The sequence below is a fragment of the Calypte anna genome, chromosome Z (genome assembly GCF_003957555.1).
Source record: "Calypte anna isolate BGI_N300 chromosome Z, bCalAnn1_v1.p, whole genome shotgun sequence".
NCBI classification, from domain to species: Eukaryota; Metazoa; Chordata; class Aves; order Apodiformes; family Trochilidae; genus Calypte; species Calypte anna.
The window spans coordinates 3,033,866-3,061,368 of NC_044274.1; the positions used below are offsets into that span (position 1 = coordinate 3,033,866).

Consider the following 27,503-nt stretch of genomic DNA (forward strand, 5'->3'; position numbering starts at 1 on the left):
AGAAACGACACAGCTCTATACTAAAAAAGGCAAAAAAAAACCCCACCACAAAACAAAAACCCCTAAAACCAAACCCAACCCACCCAAACCCACATACTGGGCTATTTTGGAAGGAGAAAATTATGTGTCCTACAAATTACCAGGGGTTATGAACATGGTCCCTCTGTCTGGATGACAATGTCCTTCTTTCAGCCCACCACTAATAGAGTTGGAGTTAGGATAAAACCCCCTGGAATCCAGAGTGTCTCCTCTTCTCTCAGCCCTGATTTATTCCTACCAGCAAATGTCAGACAGAAGGAGGAGGTTTGTGGCTGTATAATTCACAGGCTGTTAGGCAGCTGATTAGGAAGGACTTGGACTTTTAAAAAAAAGACTGGAGGTTTTTCCTTTAGTATCTGGGAACTGTAATTTCTCTGAATTTTTTTTTTTTTTTAATGCTGGCTTTCTTTTTCTCTTCCTCTTTTTGTGATCCTTTTTAGTTTTCTTTTCCTTCCCCCTTTTTCTTTTCCTATTCCCTCCTGTTTTTATTTTTTCTCATTTTTCTTTCTGCTCTTTGTCTCTCCCTTTTTCCCCTCTCCCTTTCAATTTTCTTTTCTTTCTTTTTGACTTTTTTCTGTTTCTTTTAATTTTGTCCTTTTTTCCCCTTTTTTTTCCTCTTTTCTCTCTTCTCCCTCTCCTCTTATTTCCCTCCTCTTCTTTTTTCCCTCCTCTTCTTTTCTTTTGTTTTCCCTCTTCTCTTGTTTTTCCCCTTCTTTTTTTCTCGCCCTCTTCTTTCTCCCCTTCTCTTTTTTTCCCCTCCTCTTTTTTCCCCTCCCTTTTTCTCCTCCTCTTCTTTTTTTCCTCCTCCTCTTTTCCTCTTCTTCTCTTCCCCCCCATTTCCTCTTTCTTGCTTTTTATCATCTTTTTATTCCTTTTTTTCCTTTTCCTCTTGTTTTCTTTTTTCTTTCTTTTTTCTTTTCCTCTTTCCAGCAAAGTCCAGCTTGAACTGAGGATTTACTCCCCTTGCAGTCTCAGCTTCAGGAACATCAGCCCTGAAACCCTACTCTGAATTCACAGTGAGGACTGCAGTACTGTAAATATATTGAGAAGCAGATTAGATGTGATTACATATAAGAATTTCCCCACCTACTGTATCTCGAGCATACTCATCATTTGATACTTTACTTTTTTTTTTTCCAGCTGTAGTATAAAGCAGAAATTTTCACTCCTTTTCCCTTCATGCTTCAGAAAGGTGATAATATCCCCATTTGCCCCTGATGGCAGCAAACAGGGATGCAGCTGTGGAGGTGACAATGTCGAGGGTTTGGATCTCTAAAGGTCCCTTCCAACCCAAACCATTCTATGTTCCTATAGGGGACCCAGCACTAAGGTTATTGGGGAGCTGTTTTGGTAGGACCCCAGCAAAGGGAAGGAACTTCCCAAGGCTCAGTTCAGTTCCCAGGAGGAAGAGCATGGAAAAAGCCAGCCTGGCATCTCAGGCTGAGTTGAGAAGCTGTGCCCACATCTGCAGGGAGACCAGTGAAGATGCCCAGGGTTCCACTGATGCAGGGACTCACTCAGAGTGACTTTATCTTGGTCCAGCCCTGGCATCAACCCTGGCATCAGAAAAGAGGTGAATTGAGGCCTCCCTGGGGCAGGAGCAAGGTGGGGAGAAGAGATGGGAGATGATGCTTAGTTAAAATGAGCCCCATGCTGGTCCCACCAAGCTGAAACTGGCCTGAGGTGGCATTTAAGTCCCTTCAGGGCTTGTGTCATTTTGCCTGGGTCAAACTCTTTCAGTAAGTCCCTCTCCTCTGTGGGACTATGGGATGAGGTTTAACACGGCCAAGTGCCGGGTCCTGCACTTTGGCCACAACAACCCCATGGGGAGCTCCAGGCTGGGCACAGAGTGGCTGAGAGCAGCCAGGCAGAAAGGGAGCTGGGAGTCTGGCTTGCCAGGAAGCTGAACATGAGCCAGCAGTGTGGCCAGGTGGCCAAGAAGGCCAATGGCATCCTGGCCTGTATCCGGAACAGCGTGGCCAGCAGGTCCAGGGAAGGGATTCTGCCCCTGTACTCAGCACTGGGGAGGCCACAGCTTGAGTCCTGTGTCCAGTTCTGGGCCCCTCAGTTCAGGAAGGAGCTTGAGGTGCTGGAGCAGGTCCAAAGGAGGGCAACCAGGCTGGTGAAGGGACTCAAACACAGACCCTATGAGGAGAGGCTGAGAGAGCTGGGGGTGTTCAGCCTGGAGAAGAGGAGGCTCAGGGGAGACCTCATCACTCTCTACAACTACCTGAAAGGAGGTTGTAACCGGGTGGACGTTGGTCTCTTTTGCCAGACGACTTTCAGCAAGACAAGCGGGCACAAAGGGTCTTAAGTTGTGCCAGGGGAAATTTAGGTTAGATATTAGAAAGAATTTCTTTCTGGAGAGAGTGATCAAGCATTGGAATGGGCTGCCCAGGGAAGTAGTGGATTCTCCGTGTCTGGAGATCTTTCCAAAGAGCCTGGATGTGGCACTCAGTGCCATGGTCTAGCAACCGCAACGGTGGTTCAAGGGTTGGACTTGATGATCTCTGAGGTCCCTTCCAACCCAGCCAATTCTATGATTCTATGATTCTATGGTTTCTGGATGTATGTAAATCTCAGCCTCCATGTCCCTGGGCTTTTGGCAGAGAGCAGAAATTAAAAGTTTGGTTTTGGTGAAGCATCACTCAGCTGCAGCTGATGTGTTGCTCACCTACACCTTTTCCATTTCTTATTGGGAGGGATTCAGCATCCAGTCCTTTATAGAGCAGCTAAAGAGGGATGTGTGTGTGTGTGTACAGATGGGGAGTGCAGGTAGACAGGGAGCCTCAGCATTTCTAAGAGATGGGAATTCTCCTCTGGAAGCCTCAAGTGAACACCACTTCCCTGGAGCTGCCTCATTTAAATCATCTCTGCTTTATTTTGTCCTGGCCATTCTTTTCCAGCTGTCACATGAAGTGCCACAAAGACTCTTCAAGGGGTTTTCTTTCTGCTTCCCTCTTAATAATCCCAGCAACAGGCAGTGGTCTCTTTGTCCTGGGCTTTTTTTGATGGCTCTCACTGTTCAATTTGCTGGAGAGGAACCGCTTTGGGGAACAATAGGACAATCAGTGCTGCAGCAGCTCAAGTGCTGCCATCCTTCCCTTGAAAAGGGAGGAGGGAGGGTGGGATGTGTTTTGGCCATGGGTGGTTAATGACTTCAAGGAAAAGCTTGACCAAAGTGTTCCTGGCTTGCAAAAATAGATGTTTGCATTTCGTTTGCTCTGAAAATTGGTCAGGGTTTAGTGTGATCCTCTCAGGGAGTGGGATAAAACTCTGGTGTTCAGGTTTGGATTAGGGCTCGGAGTCTGAATCCAAACATTCTGTGTCCAGGCCAGCAGAGATAAAGTGTTGCCGGCAGAGATAAAGAAAGTTGCCTGACTTTCTTGGCTTTTTGAAGAGGAAAGTCCAGCAATGGTTTTTCCCATTGTGAGCAGCTAAATACCTCTAAAATAAAAAATTGGAGAAGCTCTCAGTGCTGTGGGTACCTCTCTGGCAGCTCTGCCCTAGACAGGGGCATCCTTGGGTCTCCCTGCTTTGGACCAGGGGTGAACCAGGAGACATCCTGAGGACTTTTTAGTCTTTGTGTTTTCCTTTGGGCCTGTGGAAAGCCTCTTGTAGCCCCATTGCCTAAAACACCTACATCTCCAAACACCCTAAAGGTGCTGCACTGGGAGTTTCTCTCTGTTTCTATCATTTCAGAATGGCTCTGGGACAGCCCTTTTCTTGATGCATTAGAGGAAAAGAGGTGTAAAGGTGGAGTTTGAGGGACTTTGGAGGAACTCCTTCATGCATTGCCTGTGATTTCATTCTCATCCAGCTCTCTGGCCCTTGGTGTGATGTGAAGGCACCAAGAGCATGTGCTGGAGGGAGCTCAGTCCTGGGGATGACCCAAAAAGCATGTGGAATTCAGCTTTTCTGGAGGTACTTAAAAGACATAATCCAGTGGGAACTGTTAGTGAATGCTTTAAAAGTCATCAATAACAAGGAGGAAAAGAATGTTTCAAGTAAAGGAGGAGTAAATTTTGATTTTTAAACAAGCACTATGCACACAGAACCATGGGATGATTGCTCCTGAGCCTGCTTAATCCCAAAGCTTGATCCTTACAGTTGAGTGCTGTCAGAAATTGTCTTGTTATCACTTTTTTTGTTGGCCTGGGCTGTATTTCATCTGCAGTCATGCTATCTATTCCCTTTGCTTGTTCTTTAGCTTTCTTGAGTCCTGCTGGAATTTCTCAGAGGGTTCTTTTTGTTGTGGCCTTGAAGCCTCACTAAAACTTCTCGGAGGCACCAAGGGATGGAAAATCTCTGTGCAAAATATCCCCTGGGAATTTGCATGCCCAGTGAACACATCTGAGTGTTTTCCATGAAGTCTGAAAGAGGCTGGGAGAGCTGTGGTTGTTGAGGCTGGAGAAGAGAAGGCTGCAGGGAGACCTTAGAGCACCTTCCAGTGCCTGAAGGGGCTCCAGGAAAGCTGGGGAGGGACTTGGGACAAGGGCAGGGAGGGATGGGATGAGGGGGAAGGGTTCTAAACTGAAACAGGGGAGATTGATATGAGATATTAGGAAGAAATTGTTGAATTTGAGGGTGCTGAGCCCCTGTGCCAGGTTTCCCAGAGAAGCTGTGGCTGCCCCATCCCTGGCAGTGCCTCAGGTCAGGTTGGATGGGGCTTGGAGCAACCTGGGCTGGTGGGAGGTGTCCCTACCCATGGAAAGGGGTTGGGAATGGATGAGCTTTGAGGTACCTTCTAACCCAAACCATTCTGGGATTCTGTGAAGCCCCACGTTTGAAATTAAATAAAATGAAATTAAAAAGAATTAAATAAAGCTGTAAATCTAAGGAAAACTGTCATGACAAAATCTGGGCTCGTTCAGCCCATGTGGATATGAAAAGAGAAGCTGTCAGCTGAACCCTCTGGGTGATCCCCAAGGAACAGAAAAAGAACTTGATGTGTTTACAGGAAAAAAAAAATAATAATAAAAAAAATGCCCTGAGCTGACAGCATGGAAAAGATGGGATGGTGGGAGCAGTCAGTCCTGCAGCCTTTCCTTCTTCTGCCCCCCACAGCTCTGGCTAGGGCTGGCAGGAAGCCAAACCCCTGTGGTTGAGGAAAGAACTCACCCTCTGGTTTTTTCTTTCTTTTTTTTTTATTTTATTTTGGGAGGTAGAGGAAGGTGGGGATTGTTTTTTTCCGTCCAGATGAAATTTCCTATTGAAAAATTAAATGCTTCCTCCTCGAGCTTGTGAATGGGACACCCGGGATGCAGAGTACCCTGGTTCCAATTACCAGCCCAGCCAGGCCAAGTGCTGCACTCAAGCAGGAATTTCTACCTTTTCAGATGTACTTGAAAAGATAAAAACCCCCTTTTTTTTTTTCTTTTTTTCTTTTTTCTTTCTTTTTATCATCTTTTTTTTTCTTCTTTTAAAATACATTTTTTATACAACTAATGAATTCAAGGCCTGAGTCAAGCCAGCAAAGCTGCTTTTGATTCTTTTTTTTTTTTCCCCTTCTATTAATGTGTTACATCTGAATAGGGACCTAATAGTTCAAATTAGTCAAACTAACTCTGTTAGACTAAAAAAATTGGTCCCAAGGAATGCAGGCTGAGTCACTCCCTGCAGTGCTGGGTCCAGTTCTGGAGTCCCTAAGATCAGAAGGACACAGAGCTCCTGGAAGGTGTCCAGAGGAGAGGCACTCAAATGCTCAGAGGGCTGAGCACCTCCCTGGGAAGCCAGGCTGAGGGATTGGGCTTGTTCAGCCTGGAGAAGAGGAGGCTCCCAGGTGAGCTCAGAGCAACCTTCCAATATCTGAAGGGGCTCCAAGAAAGCTGGGGGAGGGCTTTGGACACGGGGGGGGTAGGGAGAGGAGAAGGGAAATGGGTTAAAACTTGGAGAGAAAGGGGAGATTGAGGTTGGAGATGAGGAAGAAATTGTTGAATGTGAGAGTGCTGAGCCCCTGTGCCAGGTTTCCCAGAGAAGCTGTGGCTGCCCCATCCCTGGCAGTGTCTCAGGTCAGGTTGGATGGGGCTTGGAGCATCCTGGGCTGGAGGGAGGTGTCCCTGACCATGGAAAGGGGCTGGGATGGATAAGATCCATTCCAACCCACACCATTCCATGATTTCTTGTTCTCCATCTCTAGGGATGCTTTGCTTATGTCTAATATTTTTCTGGAACAAAACCTACTTGCTGGGGCATCTGCAGGGAAAGCTCAGAGTAGTTAATATTGATCCTGACCAAAAGTCCCTCTTGATCCCATCAGGAAAGGTGCATTAACAGGAGGGTTGCTTCCCTTCAGTGGTTAGTCCCACACATGCTGTATGGCTGAGCACATCTGAGAATTCTGGCTGTCTCTCCCAGAGTTACTGCTCCTCTATTGATGTCCAGAATTTCCACTTGCTGCCTGGACGAGATCTCCATGTGGGAAAAGCTGTTTCTGGAGAAAAAACATCAGTACTTGAGCTCCAGGGAAGGGAGGTAACACCGGTGTGTCTCAGTCACAGAGGACAGGGATGTCATTAGGAGCTGGACAGGAGCTCAGGGCTTGATTCTTAACCTTGGGCACAACTTTTCTTCCAGATCATAGAATCATAGAATCATAGAATTGTCTGGGTTGGAAGGGATCTCAGAGCTCATCAAGTCCAACCCTTGATCCACTCCCTCCGTGGTTCCCAGCCCATGGCACTGAGTGCCACATCCAGGCTCTTTGGAAAGATCTCCAGACACGGAGAATCCACTACTTCCCTGGGCAGCCCATTCCAAGGTCTGATCACCCTCTCCAGAAAGAAATTCTTTCTCAGCTCCAACCTAAACCTCCCCTGGCACAACTTGAGACCCTTTGTGCCCTCTTGTCTTGCTGAGAGTTGCCTGGGAAAAGAGCCCAACCCCCCCCCTGGCTCCAACCTCCTTTCAGGGAGTTGCAGAGAGTGATGAGGTCTCCCCTGAGCCTCCTCTTCTCCAGCCTCAACACCCCCAGCTCCCTCAGCCCTTCCTTCCTCCCAGGAATTCTGCTGGATCCCTTCCCAGCCTCCTTGCTCTTCTCTGCACCTGCTCCAGCACCTCAAGCTCCTTCCTGAGGGACTTGCTGAGGGGCCCAGAACTGAACACAGGACTCAAGCTGTGGCCTCACCAGGGCTGAGCACAGGGGCAGAATCCCTTCCCTGGACCTGCTGGCCACGCTCTTCCTCAGCCAGCCCAGGATGCCATTTGCCTTCTTGGCCACTTCCCCCCCAGTAAAACCCCTCTCCTGAGGTGTCTGTCCCAACCATTTGAGGTGGGATCTCTTTTATTGTGTCCCTGTCCATTGCCTGAGGATCAATGGTTCTGCCCTTGCTTTGGAGCCATAAATCACCTGCAAGCCAAAACATCCACATGGAATTTGTGGTTTCATTGGCCATCAGAAGACCCCTTTCCATTGATGAGGGTTTTCCTCAGACTACAGTGGTGTGTGTTAATCCCAGTGGATCATCCAGTCTTTCCTGAAGCTCCCACAAGTCCTTTGGCAAGGAGTTCTGCTTATCCACCATCTGCTGCAGGGAAACCACCTCTGTCTGCTTGTCTGGAACCTCCTGCTACCTGCATTTGGTGGCCTTAGGGGACAGAAGGGAGCCTGGAGGTAACCATAAGGTGGTAGAGTTGCCCATTAAAGTTGACCCAGGTGATGGCTGGAAGAATTGGTTTCCTCCAGGCATCCCATTAGAAGGGAACTGGGGGAGAACAGAGTTTTAGGGACTCACTCTGAGTACTGAGAACATCATGGGAGATCTTGTGGCTGTCCTGGGGTAGAAGAGGTGGGTTGGGGAAGAGAGCAAGTGAGGAAGGGGAACATAACCAAGGTGTAACCATCCTAACAACATGGTGTACCTGTAGAAGTCCCTGCCCACTGCATGAGCATTGGATGAGATGACCTCTGAAGGTCCTTTCCAACCCATACCATTTGATGATGGCATGATTCCAAATCCCAGTTCCAATTCCAAGCACTGAAAGGGAGTGGTACCTCTGAATCCAGGTGCTGAGATGGGCTGTAGCTGACTGGTTTATTTCTCCAGGGACCTGCACTGTGCTTCTCATCTGAACAAAGCCATGAGGAGCACCAGCACCCTCCTGGACCTCTTTTCCCCTGCATGGGCTGGGGGGCTTGCCCCATTTTCAGGCAGTGCTGGCTACATAACCATTGCAGATGGGATCATAGGTTGCAGCTTTGCTTGGAGCCTTCTGCAGATACCTGGTGGAGCACAGAGACCTCCCCAAGGTGTCTTACAAGTGGTCTACAGTGAGGTGCTCTACAGGTTGCACTTCTTCCAGGGCACTGGAAGGTGATGCTGCTCCAGGACCAGGCTCTTGCATACCCCATGGTCCTCTTGAAATGTCAGTCTCCATTCTTGTTTGCTCCCCAGTGTGACCTACAGGTCTTCAAGCAGGATCCCTTAGGATGTTGCCCAAAACCTCAGCAGAGCCAAAGCTTGCCCTGAAAAGATGGTAGGCTGAGATGAGGGGTGACAGGCAGGTGGAACAAGGTGGTAGGAGAAAACAAGGATGCTGAATTGGCCACTGGAGATGCAGAGGTCCCACCACCCATACAAAGTAGCTTTAGAGATGTTGGGTGTGCATCTGCAAGACTGCAGAAGCTGCAGAGATGCTCAGTGGTGGTGTTGGGAAATGATCATTAGGAGCAAACTGGAATGGGAACACCTGGAGGGACAGAGTTAAGGGTGATTATGCAGCCCAGCCCTGGTGTTTCTTGGCTTGAAGAGAGCTGCACAGCATCATTTAATCAGAGCTTTATATCCAGCTAATTGGCACACACTTGCATATGCAAATAAACCCCCTCATAAATAGCAGGGAAAGATTTAAAGCTGTGCTTTCCACTCTCATGCCACAAGCCTCACTTTTCTGGTCAGTCTTATCTCCTCCATCACCCTTTTCAGCATCTGGTGTTTGGAAGGTGTGCCATCTCTTTCAAAGAAGATATCAGATGTGTATTAATTAGTTGTTTGTGTTTTTTTTTCATTCCAAGCAGCAAAAATTAAAAACCAAGGGTGGGGAACCCAGAGCCCTGAGGATCAGATGCAGTGCATGGCCAAGTAGTTCTGTTGAGGTAGCACTGAGATGTGTCATCTGTAGCCTGGGTTTGGTCCCTGAAGCCTCTCTAGCTCTTGAAAAGGAACAAGTTTCCTGCCAGAGATATATGGTTTATGCTAAAATTGGAAGTAAAATTGTCTTTCTGTAGATAACAGAGCATCTGTAGTAAACACCATGGAGATATCACTCCCAGACTGAGCTTTCTAGAGCAAGGATGCTCCAGGCAGGGGTTTTTAATTCAGAAGGTGAAGCTTAAGTAGTTACAAGAATTTGAGAAAGCAGGTAGAGAGTAAATATTTTTATGTTTGAGGACAAATTGAAAGCTCAGACTTGTTTGCAGGTGACATCAAAGGTCACAGGTAGCTTGGGACATCTGGATGCTCCTCAGCTGCTTTACCCCCAGAACCAAATTTATTGGGATTGTTGTGTTGGGTGACTGTGATTTTTAAATCAGTCATATATCATACAATATGACATTTTATGTGAGGGGGCTATGACCAGGTGTGTAGAATCTCAGGCTGGGTTGGGTTGGAAGAGACCTTAAAGGTCCCAGAGGAGAGGCTGAGAGGGTTGGGGTTGTTTAGACCCCAAAAAAAATAAAAAAAAAGAGAAGGCTCTGGGGAGACCTTATTGTGGTTTTTCAGGAGACCTTAGAAGAAAGGTGGGGACAGACTTTTTAGCAGGGTCCAGGGCAGTAGGACAGGGGTTGATGGGTTTAAACTGAAAAAGGGGAGAGTCAGAGCAGATAGAAAGTAGAAATTTTTTATGCTGAGGGCGGTGAGACCCTGTCCCAGGTTTCCCAGAGAGGTGGGAGATGCCCCATCCCTGGAACCATTCCAGGTCAGGTTGGATGGGGCTCTGAGCAACCTGATCCAGTTGGAGATGTCCCTGGGGTTGGACTGGATGGCCCTGAGAGGTTCCTTCCCACCCAGATTATTATGTGATTGTGATTTCTGCAGCTGTGGCCTGTTGGTGGGTATTAAGGTTTCCAACAAAGGCATTGTTTTCCCCCACTTGCCAAGCCCAGTAATCCCAAAATTGGTCTGAGGAGAAAGGGGAAGGTCTCACATCATTAGCTGGTGCTCTGGTAAAACCTTGTCTATCGTGATATTCACTGTAAAGTCATGACAGTGGCTTCTTTGTTTGGCTCCACAAAACAAAATCTGATGGTGGTGAGCTCCCAGCTCTCTGTTTGATCCCTCCACCCTCTTCTGTCTGAATTATTCATGCTGGGGAAGTGATCAGCACACAGCTCCTGCATTTTCTTCTTTCCTTCCTCATGGTGGGGAGGTTGGGTGGGAACCTCCAGGTTATTTCTCCACCTCTTTTTGATGAACCCAACCCTCTGTTTGTTATCCACACCATCTGATTTCTTTGGTTCTCCCAAGCGGGTGGTGTTGGCACTGGGCAAGCCAAGAGGCTCCATGCAACCATCTGGTTGATACAAATCTCCTTGTATGAAAACAGGAGTGGGGAACTGCAGGGACACTTGGAGGACACATTTGGTGGTGGTGAAGGCATCACTGATCATCCATTCCCAAGCCCTGTCCATGGGCAGGGACACCTCCCACCAGCCCAGGTTGCTCCAAGCCCCATCCAACCTGACCTGAGACACTGCCAGGGATGGGGCAGCCACAGCTTCTCTGGGAAACCTGGCACAGGGGCTCAGCACCCTCAAATTCAACAATTTCTTCCTAATATCTCACCTCAATCTCCCCTCTTTCAGTTTGAAACCATTCCCCCTCATCCCATCCCTCCCTGCCCTTGTCCCAAGTCCCTCCCCAGCTTTCCTGGAGCCCCTTCAGGCACTGGAAGGTGCTCTAAGCTCTCCCTGCAGCCTTCTCTTCTCCAGCCTCAACAACCCCAACTCTCTCAGCCTGGCTCCAGAGCTGCTCCAGCCCTCCCAGCATCTCCAGGGCCTCCTCTGGATTCACTCCAACATTTCCATGCCCTTCTTGTGTTAAGGACCTTGGAATTAGAAGGAGGAAGAGCTGGTGGTCCTTGTGTCTCCAGCTCTGCTTGGCAATGGGTTCCTGAAAGCATCCCAGTCCTCATCCCAAAATTCAGACTGGTTTATCCCAGTATGTTGGAATGAAGTAGATGATCCTGGAGATCCAGAATCTCCCTGGAGTGAGTGTGCTGGCAGAGGTGGATGTACAGCCCATTTTACTAAGGAGATATGGATTGCAAAGTAAGGAGGACACCTGCAGATGGCTTTGACCATGTAACTGCTCCTTCTCACTGTGTTTTGCAAACTTCTCTCCAGCACTGAATCAGAACATGTTATAAAAAATTGAAATAAACACAGAGCAGAGCTGGTGGATAATGAGCAAAGGCATGAAATGCATGTGCACGTTCCAGTACCCAAAGGATCTGCAGGAAAGCTGGAGAGGAACTTCTTACAAGGCTGTGGAGTGATAGGATGAGGGGTGAGGGGTTTAATGATCTTTAAGGTCCCTTCCAACCTAACCCATTCTCTGATTCCCCAGCTGAGGGTGCAGCTTTGGGTGAATAAACCTCACTTTAGGTTAACTTCATCCCTTTGGGTGAGAAAAGCTCTGTTTAGGTTCCTATTTTTGGGCAGTACCTTCAGGGAGGACCCATGCCTTGCCTTGGAGATCCTACAAAATCTCTGGAATGCAGCATTGAGTTTGCTAATGGTCCTGCCTCATTCTGCCTTGCAGAAAGAAGATTTTTCTATTAAACCTTAGGGAAATTACCAATCTTGTTAACTAGCGCCGCAGTAATGAACCCCAGCAGGGTTACTGGAGAGATTTGGGCCCTGGCTTTGGAAAGCTGCATTGTTTCTTTTAAATGAGAGCGATAATTTAAGCAAACAAATGAACAAAGAATTTCTGGAAATGAAAGGATGGGGTGAATGGTATGATTTGCTCATTTTCTGTTTTAATAGGAGCAGCGCAGCGAACAATTGCGTGGTCGACCTCAGAAATCTATCCATGGGAAGTAGTCACTGGAGAGGAAAATAGACAGCCTGCCACCAACTCAGTATTAAAGTTATATTTTCTGTTTTTTTTCCACTGTTTTTGGGCCAGTCAGGGACTTTCCATGAGCAACCAGCATGGCAGAAATCCCCTTCTGCTTTGTAGCAGCCACCGAGCAATGAAAAGTCTGATGCTGATTTTAGCTGTAGTGGGGTTTGGTCCCAGTTTCCACTGGAATCATACTGGGGCAGATCCTTCCTGCTGCACTCATCTCACGGGACCAGGGCTATGGGTGGGTGATGTCCCCTTGTGTCTTCTACTCCATGACTGGGGCTTGTTTGTGATGGGGTCTGGTGGAGGAACCTCACCTTTGGTTCCATCACCACTGCAAGGTTCTGGAATTGCACCACAATTGGGTTTGGGGTCTGTGCAAGCTCTCCATGGTCCATGAATCTCTGGACAAGTCCTGGAAGAGCCTGGAAGTAGGACAGAAAGACGCTGCCAAGAGTTGGGAGTTGATCCAAAAATAAACAAACCAGAAATACTGAGCCTTCAGGCTCAATCATCTGTTCCTCAAAAGACATTTTTGGAAGGGATCACTGTGCTTTTTGTCCTGCCATTAGGCAAGTGAGAAGAGGACATTGTTTTCCTCCACTCATCTGTTCCCCTTTTAGGGAAAGAAGAAGGAGGACTTGGCCACCCTGAGCAGAGCATCTCAGGGGACCTCCCAAAACAAAGGGCTGTGTGGAGAAAAGTGCTGTCATCTTGTCCCCATCCCCCTCTTCCCTCCCTTCACCCCATTCTTGGCATGGCTGTGCCTGCCTGGGGCTGGGGTGTCACAGCCAGCCAGCTGGGAGCATGGAGGGGTGTTCCTAACCCTCTTCCCTGGAAACCCAGCAAGCTTCTCTTATCTTTTGGCTTATCTCATCCTTGTAGACTTGGCAAGACAACCCTGGAGTTTGTCTTTGTCTGCCAGGGAGGTGTGTTTGCCTTGGGATGCTGTGCACAGTGTCTGTGTGTGATGGCTCCATGTAACACAGTATTCCTGAGGAACAGCACTGTGATGGTCCTGGATATGGACCAAAAGATCTCTGGATGTTTCCATCCCACTGTAGTTTCTCTCCTTAATCTGCTGAAATGTTGGAGAACATCTCCCAGAGCTATGGTCTGCATGACTTTGGTGTTAACTCCCCCAGCAAGGAATATGGAGATGGCACATGGAGCTGGGATGGGGTTTTATTGGATTAGAAGATACATAATTTTTTTTTACAAAAGACTACACTAACACCAACCTGTCTTCTCTTGTCCAGGATCCAAGACTGACCCTGCTGAAAGCCCCTGAGATACTGAACTCAGTAGGAGTGGAGACCACTTGACTGCACTCAGCACCTTTCAGGATCAAGCCCTAGGTAATTATTCTACTTTTCTGCCTGGATAATGGGTGAAATTTGATGTTCTTGGCTATGCAGAGCACCTGAAAGCACCTGCTGAGTTGTTCATCCCACTCCTGAAGGTTGTCACTTTGTAGGTCACTGGCTTGACATTACCATAACCACCACTCTTCCCTCAGAAAATCAAAGTGTTTCTCTCCTTTGCTGATCACTGAATGGTTTGGGTTGAAAAGGACCTTTAGAGGCCATCTGGTCCAACCCCCTGCACTGAGCAGGGACACCTGCAACAAGGTCAGGTTATTCAGATCCTCATCCAACCTGCCCAGGGATGGAGAATTCTCCCACCTTTCTGGGCAGCCTGAATTCCTGGGTCACTGTTCCAGCAGTGGTCATCAGCTTGTCAGCTTGGGAAGTTCTCCTGAACTCAACTTGCAGAAAACTAAACTAAAAAAAAGAGTTTTTCAGTCCTATCAGAAGTAATCAAAGGCTGAAAATACCAGTGTTTGTTGGGGAGGATGCCTAGGATGACGATGTCTAGAGGATGTCTAGGTCAAACTTTTAAGAAGGTCTCAAAACCCCCAGCTGCAGGAGCTTGCTTTTTAAAATGCTTCTAGGCATTATTTTCTGCAGAAAAAGAAATTGTGAGACTCTTTTTTCACAGCAGCTGTGTTCTCTTCTCCAAACCTGGCCTGGCTGTTGTGCCTGGGAGAAATTTCCTCATGATTTTTTCAATATTTGCTCCCAGGTGGATAGATGGAAATTGAAGAGCCTTAGAACCAAGCAGTGCCCTGCTCTGCATCCTCATGGAGAGGCAGTGTCAGCCCAGTTCCTTGCCCTCTGGGCATGATTTGACCCAAGGAAATCCAAGCCTGGCAAATCCAGCTCAAAACTTGAGAAATGAGGATGTTGGGCATGATTTTAAGAGGAGTAAGAAGGAAGCCAGGAGGATGCTGTGGATAATAATGTGGAGCACTGAGGATGAAGGATTTCCTGTAGGGTTGGCTTCCTGAGCAAGGTTATATTCCTCACAAAATTCCCTACATCCATAAAAACACCCACCAATGAATTTTAGGTTTGAGCTCCCTTTGCCAGATTTTTTTTGTTTGTTTGTTTGTTTCCCAGTAAATTGGTTAATAAAACCCATTTTCCCCACTGGTTTTGGTGGAGGTTAAAGCCCAGCAACCCGAATTGGGGTGGGGTGGGGTTGGCCACTTTCCCAGAGCATCCTTCTGGCCTTTTGGGAACAGAGGGCCATTCTCCATCCCTTGCAGCTCTCTGTGGTGACATTTTCAGGACCCAGGCCTGAGGATTTTCTACTGACTTGTTTCCTGTTTTGACAGTCTGCATTGCAAATATTCTAGGCACAGTGCTGTACAGGGACTGACAAGAAAAAAAATGAATTATAATAATAATAAATCTCCCCATACCCTTTTGAATCTTGTGGTGGGAGGGCTAAGCTCATGTTTCCAATGGGGAGGGAGAGGACACAGCTGGTGGAACAGGCTCAGGAAGTGCAGGAGAGGAAAAGAAAGAAGAAATGTGTTCAGCACTGGGGCTCAGGGGGGTATTTTCCCCCCACCCACCCTGAAGCTGTGGGCCTGGGGGTTTTCTCAGTGCTGGAGCTGACGTGTTCTGCGTTTCAACCACTGCTGTCAAAGCTCAGAGAGCAACTGAAAAATATCAGGGGTCAAAAGGATGGTTTCCAGTTGATCAGAGGGCAGTGTAAATCCTGGGGGGAGGAAATAACCCACCAGACATCCACCAGCCCTGGGTTTGTGTCCCTTATCCTGGGGTTGGTGTTATGTTCTACTCGGACCTACAACTTGGTGGCAGATCCTACTTGGACCTACAACTCGGGGACAGATCCTACTAGGACCTGCAGCACAGTGGCAGTGCCAGGCAGGCAGCTGCCTGCCTCAGCATCCCCAAACCCTCTGCAAACAGCCTCCCTTCCCCAGTAAATTTTTATGCTCATACAACAGGATCAGATCAGGATTTGATCTGGGTCAGCGATTAGGAGGATGAAGAGGTTGCTTCAGGTGAGCATGGTAGGAGAGCAAACATCTGCCTGTTGAGGAGCCTTGGGCTTGGAGGCACCTCCTGTACCCTTGCAACACATCTTCAGCCGTGGGCTGATCTCCCCTGCTATAAATTCAGAAGATTTAGGGAGGCAACACCCCCGGGGAGCATCAAAGGGAGAGCGTCCCCACCGCCGTCCCTCGCAAAGTCCCCCCCCAGGTTTCGGCGCGGCCGCTTGCTCTCCGATGTGTTGGAACTTGAAAATAAGGATAGATAAAGGCAAAATGTTCTGGGAGGGCTGCCAAGCCAAAGGCACTGAACTATTAAGAGATCTGTATCTGGATAACAGATTTGTGCTGTTTAAAAACTTTTGAGAGAAAATAAAGGGGAGGGGGGGGTGTTGGAAGGATCAGCACGGGATCGCTCTAAGAAATCGAGCTCTCCTTTTTTTACACTTGATGGATTTTGTTCTTATTGTTTCAATAAGATATTTTTTCCAGCAAATATTTTTATTATTTGCTGGAATATGAACCTGAAATCATCAGCCTCTGTTGGTTTTTTTTTGTTTTTTTTTTAAGGCACTTTCCAAGTCAGTTGCTGTTTGGAGAAGGTACAACGATCCATCAGAGCGAGGCTCGGGGATGAAATAATTAGAAATCACACAACCGTGGCAGAAGAAGATTAGTGCTAAAATTAGAAGCCATAAAGTTGTTTTTAGATGAGGCTGGAATCTCAGCAGGGCTGTTTTATTGTGCTGTGTTGCTTTAGCAAAGGTGAGGTGAGAGGTGGGAATTGCCTGCGTTGGGTGTGATGGAAACACCGTCGCTCATGTTGGAAGGGGGATGATCTGTGAGGTAATTTTCAGGGAAATCCATAGAGAATGAATGTAAAACCACCATGAGAGGTGCTGAGCTGCTAGAAGAGCTGGGTTGGGTGCTGGGATCATTTTCCCACTCCCTTGAGGGTGTCCTATAAGGTTGGTGTGCTACTTAATTGTGTTTTTTTTTCAGTGTTGTACTGGTCATCTGCCCACCTTGCATTCAGAAAATGGTAGGGTGGGTGTGAGGTGGTCTGCACCCACACATAAGGTGGGTGCAAGTCTGAGGTGCTGTGGTCCCAGGACCTGAGCTGGCTCTTTGGCTTCAGATAACACCATTAGATGACCATGCAACTCCATCAGCTCATATACCACCTGGAATTTCTGACACGTGAGCAGGAATGAGTTCTTCAGCAGGAGGGTGCTGAGACTCTGGAGCAGATTACCCAGAGAAGCTGTGGCTGCCCCCTCCCTGGAGGTGTTCAAGGCCAGGTTGGATGAGGCTTGAAGCATCTTTGTCTGGATGAGAGGTGTACTTGCCCATGGCAGGGAGCTTGGAGCATCACAGAACCACAGAGTATTTAGGTTGGAAGAGACCTCCAAGCTCATCCAGTCCAACTTTGACTAACACCACAGTCAACTACTAAACCCTGTCCTTAAGGACAAGGTCCAAATGCCTTTTAGATGCCTCCAGGGATGATGACTTCACCACTGTCCTGGGCCATTCCAGTGCCTGAGGGAATCTCTGAGGTGCCTCCCAACCTCAGCCATTCTCTGATTCTATGATTCTCTACGAGGAGGGCAGCAAAAGTGATGAGGGGTCCCTGGGGTGCTGGGTCCAGTTCTGGGGTCCCCAACAGCAGAAGGAGATGGAGCTGTTGGAGTGAGTCCAGAGGAGGCCCTGGAGATGATGGAAGGGTTGGAGCAGCTCTGGAGCCAGGCTGAGAGAGTTCGGGTTGGAAAGAAAGGTCCAAGGAGACCTTGGTGTGGCCTTCCAGTATTTAAAGGGGACCTAGAAGAGAGATGGGGACAGACACTTTATCAGGGCTTCTTGTGACAGGACAAGGGGCAATGGGTTTAAAATGAAAGAGCAGATTCAGACTACATCTAAGGAAGAAATGTTCTGTGGGTGATGAGACCCTGACCCAGGTTGCCCAGAGAGGTGGGAGATACCCCATCCCTGGAACCATTTCAGATCAGGTTGGATGGGGCTCTGAGCAACCTGATCCAGTTGGAGATATCCCTGCTGACTGCAGGAGGGTTGGAGGTGGCCTCGAAAGGTTCTTTTTCACCCAAACTGTTCTGTTTTCTGCAATGGGGGCTGTATTGTATCTGTAAAGTCTGGAACTCAGTGGGACCTCTCAGCTGGTGTCTCCTCAGAGCTATATCTCCCTCTGGTGCTGGTCTTCATCCCCATTAAAACATCAGTTTCCAAGGGACCTCTTCTGATTATCACCATGCCAATCAAGCCTGTCATAGGGTGTCTTGTCTTTTGGGGAGAGGGACACACCTCATGTGCCTTGGTTTGTGTGCTGGGGACACAGCATGGCTGAGGGTTTGCTTCTTGCTGTGGGGATGTGCTGGCAGCATCTCCTTCATGTGATGAACCTGGGATCTGCCACCACACTGGCTGGTGGATGGATTTTTGGTAAAGGAGCCAGAAATCTGTCCCATTTGGTGGTGTGTGAGGACTCAATGGTGTGGCTGGAGTAGTGGGGGGAGAGGGACAAGGAGGAGGGATGTGGGACAGCTAGAAGGTGACAACTGCCTGAACAAACCAACCCTTTGGGAAGGTCCTGAGGAGATATCCAAGTGGGGTTTAGAAGCCCTGCATGGTGTGCAAGTGAATAGGGAAGAGTTATTTCTTGTGTCTGGCAGCCACAGAGATTGGAGAAGAACCATCAGATCCTTGGGCAGAGGCCTTCAGCAGGAGGATGCTTTTTTGTTGTTTTTTTTTTTTTTTTTTTGATAACATATGTAATTAAGCTGTGGACCTCTTTGCCACAGGATGTTGTGGGTGCCAAAAGTATAAATGGCTTCAAAAACCAATTGAGGAAAGTTGTGGAATGGCCATCAGGGACTGTTAGCACAGTACTGGAAGTCCAGCCACTGGATTGGGAAGCATCTCAGCTGCTTGCTTGCTATCAGGAGCATATCCCTGGAGAAGTGCTCCCTTTTGTACAGCCCTTCATCCCCCTCAGAGCTGGGAGCTTGACCTGCAGGACCTTGGACACCCTGTCTGGTGTTGCACAAAGGTCCTCCTTGGTGGTGGACAAGGAGAGCTGCTTCTTCTGGCCTTCTCTCTTGGGCTTCCAATGGCAAAACACACATCTGTAGATTGGACATCATCAAATTGGGCTAACTGGGGCATTGTGGTGCAAAATGTTCCTTGATACATCATCAAGCCTTCCTGTCAGGGTTTAACAGTGCCTGGCAATTAAACCAAATAACAGATGATCTGTATTAATCCCCCTCCCCTCCCTGATAAAGAAAGGAGAGACAATAAGGGAGAGAGACTGATGGGTTGGAAACTAAACTACACAGCTTTAATGGAAAATAGGAAAAATGACTAAATATATACAAATATACAGGAAAATTGATCCCAGGTTCCTCCCCCCTTTCCCCCAGTAACTCTCACGTCACCACCGAGGCTGCAGGGCAGCCCTGGGAAAGTCCAGGCTGGAATCCTGGGGTCAGCAGCAGTTGGGAGCTGGAGGCAGGAACACACAGATTGAGGCTGGCATGGATCAGGAGCACAGGCAGAGGAAGGGATGGAATTGCTGAAGCAAACAGGGACAGGAGAAGAAGGGGAAGCAGGAAGGGGTTTGACCCTGGTGATCCCTCCAATTTATCCTGAGTATGAGGTATATGGGATGGAATCCTCTGTTTGGTCAATTTTGGTCAGTTATCTTGTCTGTTCCTCCCCAAAGGAGGGTTCCAGGTGTGACCTCTTTACTCCTTTTCTCCTTCTGGAGGGCAAAATGTTCCTCAGAGCTGAGCAGTGCCCTTGGCTCTGCACACCAGTCTCCAGCAGTAACTCTAACCATGGAGTGGGATCAGTCCCAGCAGCAGACACTGCCTGAGAAACTTGCTGTTCATTTCAGCAAGTGCAGCTCCTTACAAGAGACTGAGCTGAAAGCAAAAGTCCAAGACAGAAAATCCCCTTTATCCTGGCCCAAACCAGGACACTTCCTCTCCTAGTTGGCTTACTCCAGCCAAGGCTGGAGCACAGGTCCAGGTGGGTAAAGATCCTCCAGTACAAATGTCCTACCACCAAATTCCTCCTGAGTCCACGTGAGCACCCCAGGAGGGCATGGGGTGGAGGGAAACAGCATGCTGTTCCATGTTTCCATGTATAAAACCCTTTGGAGAAAAAGTATCTTGATACTGAGTTTTCTGATATAGTTGGAAGCGTGGCAGATGAGCAAGAGGTTGAAGGACAAGGTCAGGCACATCCAGGTGTTCCCACCTTAGAGTTGGCCAACTTAAGGTCACTGTCAGGCAGAGAAAGCTGAATTCTTCAGGGATGGTGCCTTGAAACAGAGAATTCTGTGATAGAAGCTTGAACTTTCTGGGGTTTGCTGCCTAAATGTGGATGCAGCTGGGTGAACCCCTTCACCCTGGTCCCACCAGAGGTACCAAATGAGTCTGTCTGTTTTCTCCTGGTTGGGAAGCTCACAGAGGAGCACCCACAGCATCTTGTCACCAAGGGCACTTCCCAGTGCCTGCAGTGGGAGAGTGGAGTGGAGCAGAGTCCCTGCTCCCCCCCAAAGCCCTCCCCATAGCTCAATAAAAACAGGACAACTCTTCATCCACTCTTTGTAGCCCCAGAGCCTTAGAAATGTCCATCAGCCAGAAGTTAAAATTCCAACTAATGGCTCCAAATGACTTTTTTTTTTTTTTTTTTTTTTTTTTTCAGAGTTAGATCTCTGGCTGGTGTTTGGATGGATGCTGGAAGTGATCAGGCAAAAACTCTGTGATTCATTTCTTATCCTGATGTTTTTGTATCCATAGCCAAGGTGTTCCAGCAGTGTGTCCAGCAGACCTCTGGGCTGGGAAATGTGGGATAAATGGGGATTGTTTCAGTGGGACAGAGCAGCTTGAGGCACCCAGGACAGGCTGTGAGATGGGATTCTTCTTTCCTTCTTGAAACTGCAGAGCTCCTGAGGTGGATCTATGGATCTGCTCATATTGGCACCACTTAGAGGGGCTGACAGCTTGGCCTGAAGGACTGGCAGAGCCTCTCTCATGATCTGACCACCAAAGCACAGGCAACTGGTCTATTCCATCCCTCCATCCCTCCATCCATCCCTCCATCCATCCCTCCATCCATCCCTCCATCCATCCATCCATCCATCCATCCATCCATCCATTCCTCCCTCCATCCCTCCCTCCATCCCTCCCTCCCTCCCTCCATCCATCCATCCATCCATCCATCCATCCCTCCATCCATCCCTCCATCCATCCATCCATCCATCCATCCCTTCTTCCCTCCCTCTGTCCCTCCCTCCATCTCTCCCTCCCTCCCTCCCTCCCTCCCTCCCTCCCTCCCTCCCTCCCTCTGCCATTCCATCCATCCCTCCATCCATCCATCCCTCCATCCATCCATCCCTCCCTCCCTCTATCCCTCCCTCTATCCCTCCCTCCCTCCTTCCCTCCCTCCCTCCGTCCCTCCATCTCTTCCTCTATCCCTCCCTCCCTCTGCCATTCCAGCCATCCCTCCATCCATCCATCCATCCATCCATCCGTCCATCCATCTCTCCATCCATCCCTACCTGCTTCCATCCATCCCAGGGCAGCAATACCTCTGTCTAATCCTATGGATTTACCTGGTCCTTTGGGAGGTGCAGGCTCTTGATGGCCTCAGTGTCTCTCTCTTTCTTTTCTCTTTGAGGAAATGGAGGTCACGAGATGTATAGATCCCTCCCCACATCTGGGAATAGACCTTGGCCTTCCAGGTCACTGCCTGGAACTCTCTAATCTTGGGGAGCCTTCCTGACAGTTTTGTGAAGGTTCACCTACATCTTCAGCTCTTTCATTTTAGCTCAGCTGCTTGAGGAAATCTCTTAGTCCTCCAACTGTTTCAAGCCCATGGAGAAGGACCTTGGAGTCTTGGGGGAGAACAGATTCTCCAGGGGTCAGCAATGTGCTCTTGTGACCAAGAAGCCAGTGGTGTCCTGGGGGCATCAGGAAAAGTGTGTCCAGCAGATCCAGGGAGGTTCTTCTCTCCTTCTACCCTGTTCCAGTGAGACCTCACCTAGAGAATCTCATCCAGTTCTGGGCTCCCCAGTTCAAGAGGGACAGGGATTTACTGGAGAGAGTCCAGCAGAGGGTTGGGAGGATGATGAAAGGTCTGGAACATCTGTCTGATGAAGAAAGACTGAGAAACCTGGGGCTTTTTGGTCTGGAGAGGAGATCTAATTAATGTGTATTAATGCATGAGACCTGGGGGTCAGGAGGAAGGGACCCCAGGTTCCTGGGGACAACCTCTTCTAATCTGTGCCCTGTGATAGGATGAGGGGCAATGATAGAGCACAGGAAGTTCCACCTCGACAGGAGGAAGAATTTCTGTACTATAATGGTTACAGAGCCCTGGAGCAGGCTCTCCAGAGAGGTTTTGGAGTCTCCTTGAAGACTTTCAAGATCCATATGGATGCATTTCTGAGTCACGTGCCCTAGGTTTGGTACTGGGGTTGCAGGGGGGTTGGACTCGATCTTCAGAAGTCCCTTCCAACCCCTGACATTCTCTGATTCTGTGGTTTCTGTGGCAGGGATGATTCTTTTATCCCATGGAAGGAGAGGAAAAGGTTAATTTTTTTTTGTTGTTTTTTGTTGTTTTTTTTATTTATTTATTTATTTATTTATTTTTTTTAGAAAAGAGGAAATAAATGCACCTACCCCACCCTAAGGGATCTGCACAAATCTGTCAGCCCTGGGTGGGTGGGGGCAGGCAGCTGGGATGCTTTAAGGAAGTCACCCATGGGAGGGAATGTGTAGGGACATGGGTGTGTGTGGGGGGGAGCTGGCTGCTTGCCCAGGGGTGCAGGCAGGGAGGGGAGATGCTGTCCTGGGCTGTATTTTGGAGAATCCAAGTTGTGACATTCTCTGCAGAGCCATGGGGGCTTGGGATGGATTAATCTTACCCAGTGTTGGAGTAAAAGATCTGCAGCAAAGCCTGGTTTGGGTTGAAACTGGGTTTCATTGGCTGAAAAATGAGCTCTGGGGTGAAGACGGAGGTCTCAGACCTTCTCCCATGTCTCTTGGGTCCTTCACTATTCCTAGGTAACCAGGTTCCTCCTGGCTTTACTGGAGGACCACGCTGGGATGGTGTTGGATTCCTTGCATCCCAGAAATGGGAACCAGACTTGAGATGGGTTGGAAAACTGGATTTTCCTGGCTCCTCCATCTGTCTTTCTGTGCTGCCTGGGGCTCCAACTGGGTTGGGTTGATGTCATGGCAAGACTTCCTCTTGACAAGCAGCAGACTCATGTGCTGTCATCTCCTGGGGGCTGGTTTGATGGTGTGCAGATGGCTTTGCTGTTTCCCTTCCCCTGGGCTGGCACAGCTCCTCCCAAGCAGTGTGAGGGGGGGGAACTCAAAGGCAGCAGGAGCAAAGGCAAGTTCTCCAGGATGACCCAACCTTGTGTGGGTGTTTTGGTACTGCTTGGGAATAACTCTTCAAAGGACTCCATGGAAAGGGACAATATTTTAAGTTTCTTTGGGAGCTGGTTGAAATAAAAATTCAGTTTCATGGGGTGGAACTGTAAAGTCAAAGCAAAGCAGAAGCAGAGAATTAGGGAGGTTGGGAAAAGATCTTTAAGATCAAGCCCAACCCTTAACCCAGCACTGCCAAGGCCACCACTGCCCCCTGTCCCTCAGCACCACATCTCCAGGGCTTTGAAATCCCTCCAGGAATGATGGGGACTCCAGCCCTGCCCTGGGCAGCCTGGGCCAGGACCCAATAACACTTTTGGTAAGAAATTGTTCCCCAGCTCCAACCTAAACCTCCCCTAAAGGCTCAGTGGAGGGTTAGGAGATGCCACCTGTCCCCATGGGGGTCCTGAGCTTGCTGTGCCACCCTGAGCTCTGCAGCCTCTGCACTTGGCTCTGGAGTGGCTCTGAGCACAGTTCCACTTGGAGGGATCTCATCAGGCTCTGCAGAGAGTCACACAATCCTTGGGCTTGGAAAAAAACCTTGGAGAGCATCAACTCCAACCCTTAACCCAGCACTGCCAAGGCCACCACTGCCCCATGGCCCTCAGCACCACATCTCCAGGCCTTGGAAATCCCTCCAGGAATGATGGGGACTCCAGCCCTGCCCTGGGCAGCCTGGGCCAGGCCCTGACAACCCTTGCCAGGGAGAAATTCTTCCCAAGCTCCAATCTAAACCTCCAGCTCAATTCCTCTTCTCCCATCCCTTCTTCCTTGGGAGCAGAGCCCGAACCCCCTGGCTCCAGCCTCCTCTCAGGGGGTTGCAGAGTATAAGTTGTGGGTTATGTCTTGACACAACTCAAAGGAACTCCCAAGCTTCTTGTCTTCAGCTTCCTGTCATCTCAGTTCCAAGCTGTCATCCATATATCCCACAGGGTGTGTGGTGTTTGCACAGGGCCTGTCCAAATACTTCTCTTTTTTTGCTTTTCTACCAGCAGGGGCTGGTGTGAGTAACCTGTAACTCACCTTTTGAGTAGCAGGCAAGTCAACTCTGGAGGCTCAGGGGCAGCTTTGCCTGGAACAGGACCAAGGCTGAAGGTGATGTTGATCCAGGTGTAGTCCCCATCCCTGGAGGGCTTTCTGAGCTTTGTAGATGTGGTGTTGAGGGACATGGTTTAGTGGTGGCCTTGGTTAATGATTGGACTCAATGATCTTGAAGGTCTTTTCCAACCAGTTTTCCAACCAATCACTTTTCTGTGATTCTTTGTGTCAGAGGTGGATTTACATCCTCACCCTCAGGTTGTGGTTCTTGTTTTGGCTGAATGTTGTGGTAGGCACAGGAAGGAAGATGTTAGGGAGGCAAGAAATGGATTTATAATCCCAAGCTAGCACTGCTTCATCTGGGAGAGCATCAAGGAGTCTTCCTGGTGTTTTCTAGTGGAGAGGCAGAGCCTGAGAATCTCTGTGAGGGCTTCAGGAATCACAGAATTGTGTAGATTGGAAAAGACCTTGAAGATGATCAGGTCCAACCATTAGCCCAGCACTGCCAAGGCCACCACTGACCCTCAGCACCACCTCTCCATGGCTTTTAGATCCTTCCAGGGATGGGGACTCCATCGCTGCCCTGGGCAGCCTGGGCCAGGGCCTTTTTGGGGAAGAAAAGGTGTTCTTTTGGGGAAGATCCATTGCCTGGTGAGAGGCACAGGTCTGGGGTGGAGAAGACTCTCCCTGCCCCATCCAGCACAGCTCTGGGGCAAGGAACTCACCCGGATTGAGCAGCATGGCTTTCTTTGCCTGCTGTCTGGGATTCACCATCTGTTTGAGCTTTTAAATATCACTTCATTCCCCCTCCTTCCATCCCACACCCCTGTCCCAGATGTATTTGTTTAAGCAGCTTTAATTAACTTACATTTTCCTGTGCGTGACAGCTCCTTGAGGTTTTGGTAGCTGGTTTCTGTCCTTCCACAGTTGTCCCTGACATGTAGCACTTTCCCTGCAGATTGGCCTTCCAGCCTACTGTCTTGTTTGGATTTTTTTTTTTCCCTGCTCTGCAGAATTATTTTAACACGCTGGAAGGATGGTAATTATTTTAACCTACTGGAATAGTTTCCATCTGAGCCTTGTTGCACACTCCATGGATTATTAGGTGTGATTTTCCTCATCCTTGCTGGTGTTTCTACCAAAGATTTTGAGCAAGGAAGCTGGAGGGGCATGGGATGATGGTTTAGGTCAGATAGATTTATCTTCCCAAGTGACAAGATAGGTCTCTGGAGTGGCATGGCTATGGGTGTTATCATTTGGGTGTCTCCTCAGGAGTGAAGCTTAGTGCCCACAGGATTTATAGGGCTTCTCCTACCTTTCCCATGGCAGCTGGTTCACTTTTCAGGAGCTCAGGAACTGAACTCAGAACCCAGCTCCCTGGTTGCAGCAGCTGTAGTGGTCAGACCAGCAGAAACCTTCTCCTCCTGGGGCTCTTTGATTTTCAACCCAATGTCAGGAACAATCTTTGTGTAGTTTAACACCTCCCTGGTGGGAAGAGGTGGGATGGGTGGGAGTAAGGCCAATGTTTGTGTCCTCTCTCAAGAGAAGGCATCAGGCAAGGTGAAGGCAAAGCAAACCCTGATTCTGCCTTTACCCAAGAAATGGGAGCAGGAGGATACCATGGAGCAAGGAGGGACTTGGAGAGAAAGGCAACCAAGCTGGGGAAGGGTCTGGAAAACAAACCCTGTGAGGAGAAGCTGAGGGAATTGGGAATGATGAGTTTGGAGAAGAGGAGGCTGAGAGGAGACCTCCTTGCTCTGCACAACTCCCTCCAAGGAGGTTGTAGGGAGGTGTAGGGAGGTGTTGGGCTCCTCTCTCAAGTGCACAATGCCAGGAGCAGAGGCTGAAGTTGCACCAGGGGAGGTTTAGCCCAGCTCTGAGGATGAATTTCCTGCCTGAGAGAGCAGTCAGGTGTAGGAATGGGCTGCCCAGGGAGGTGGTGGAGTCCCCATCCCTGGAGGGATTGAAAAGCCATGTGGGTGAGGCACTGCAGGACGTGCTCCAGTGGGTGACACAGATACTGATACACATATTTTACTTATTTTGGGGATGGGGGATGCTGACAGTTGGATGTGGTGATCTTAGAGGTCTTCTCCAACTGTGACATTTCTGTAGTTCTGTGAAATGAAAACCAGAAGGATGACAAGCAGGAGTGACAATTGTGCAGCATCAGGTAACACCCCTAACCCCAACAGGGTGGGAAATAGGAAGCAAAAATCACTCAGCTCATTGGAGATAGAGGTAAAGGAAGCAATTCCCATTTCCTGATAGAAGAAGAGATCTGATCAGGACTGGAGGTGGGCTCTGGCTGAGGGAATTCATCATGGGCACACACAAGAATGTGGATCTCACTGAGCTGGTTCTGATGTCATTGACCTGGAGGAGAGGTTTGCTCAGAAAAAAACCAAACCAAACCAAAACAAAACATTTCTTTCCAAGGGAAGGGAATCTGTCAGAATTCTGTGTCCCTGCCTTGTGGTTTGTTATGCAAAGAAGCCTCAATGCCTTTCTGAACCATGAAGGATGAGTTTGGGTTGGAAGAGGGATCTTAAGAGGTTCCAGTGACTCCAGGAGCTGCTGGTTTCAGGAGAGCTTCTGGTGGTGGGAGATGTTGGTCCTTGTCAAAGAGGAGAATGGAACTGGGTTGGGTGTTTTCTGAGTTCCCAGAAACAAACCCACTCCTTCACATTATTTTTTGTTATTTATTTTATTTTATTTTATTTTACCTTATTTTATTATTATGTTTTACTTTCCCTTATTTTATTTTACTTTATTTTGTTTTGGTTTATTTTATTGTACTTTATTACTTTATTTCGTTTTTCATAATTTCATTTACTTTCCTTTTTGTTTGTTTTGTTTTGTTTCATTTTACTTTATTGCATTTTATTTGCCTGATCTCTGGAGGAATGACTTTGCATCTGGCTCATGTGCAGAAGAGAGCCCAGGTCATATTCCACTCTGTCCTTGTCTTCTCTCATCCTTTTGATGTCAGCTGCATCACTTTGCTGGGCAGGGTCCAGCTGACCAGGACCCCATTTGAGCTTCAGTCCATGGGTGACTCTGAGGTGGGTGTAGAAAACACTTAGAGTTGGCAGGGACCAAAACATGACCTAACACCTTTTTCTTTTCTGGCAATTAAGTGTCTCAGGGTGGTGATTTTAGAATTAGAACTGAGCTGTTAGGAGCCACAAAGAGTGAGTGAAATCTTGATGTTCCCTTTGGTGGAGAAAGTGTTGAGTCAAGGTTGGGTGAATGACCAAAGACCAAACCTCAAACAGAAAAAGATCTCTAGAAGGTTTTTCTGGTCCAAGAGGTTGAAGTTTGGAGCCCTGTGTTTTGGAAAAGCTCCTGACAAATCATGTGGCCCCAATTCAGCAGATTGGGAGCAAAGTTCCAGAGGGGAGCCTGGCTCCACAAAGCCACCAAGATCCCATCTGAAAACAGGTTGGGATAAAGTCAGGGGGATGCTCAGAGGGATTGAGGTGGGACATTCTGCTTGTTCATAAGGAGGGACACACAGGGAAT

At 48.5% G+C, this 27,503-nt stretch overlaps 1 long non-coding RNA gene across 1 annotated transcript in view; it reads left to right on the top strand.

The window, feature by feature from the left end:
• LOC115599954 overlaps positions 1-27,503 on the top strand; it is a 91,033-nt gene that overhangs the window by 54,657 nt on the left and 8,873 nt on the right. The window contains exon 3 of the long non-coding RNA XR_003988724.1: positions 13,370-13,468. This is a non-coding gene — a long non-coding RNA (uncharacterized LOC115599954). The remainder of the gene's footprint in view (positions 1-13,369; positions 13,469-27,503) is intronic.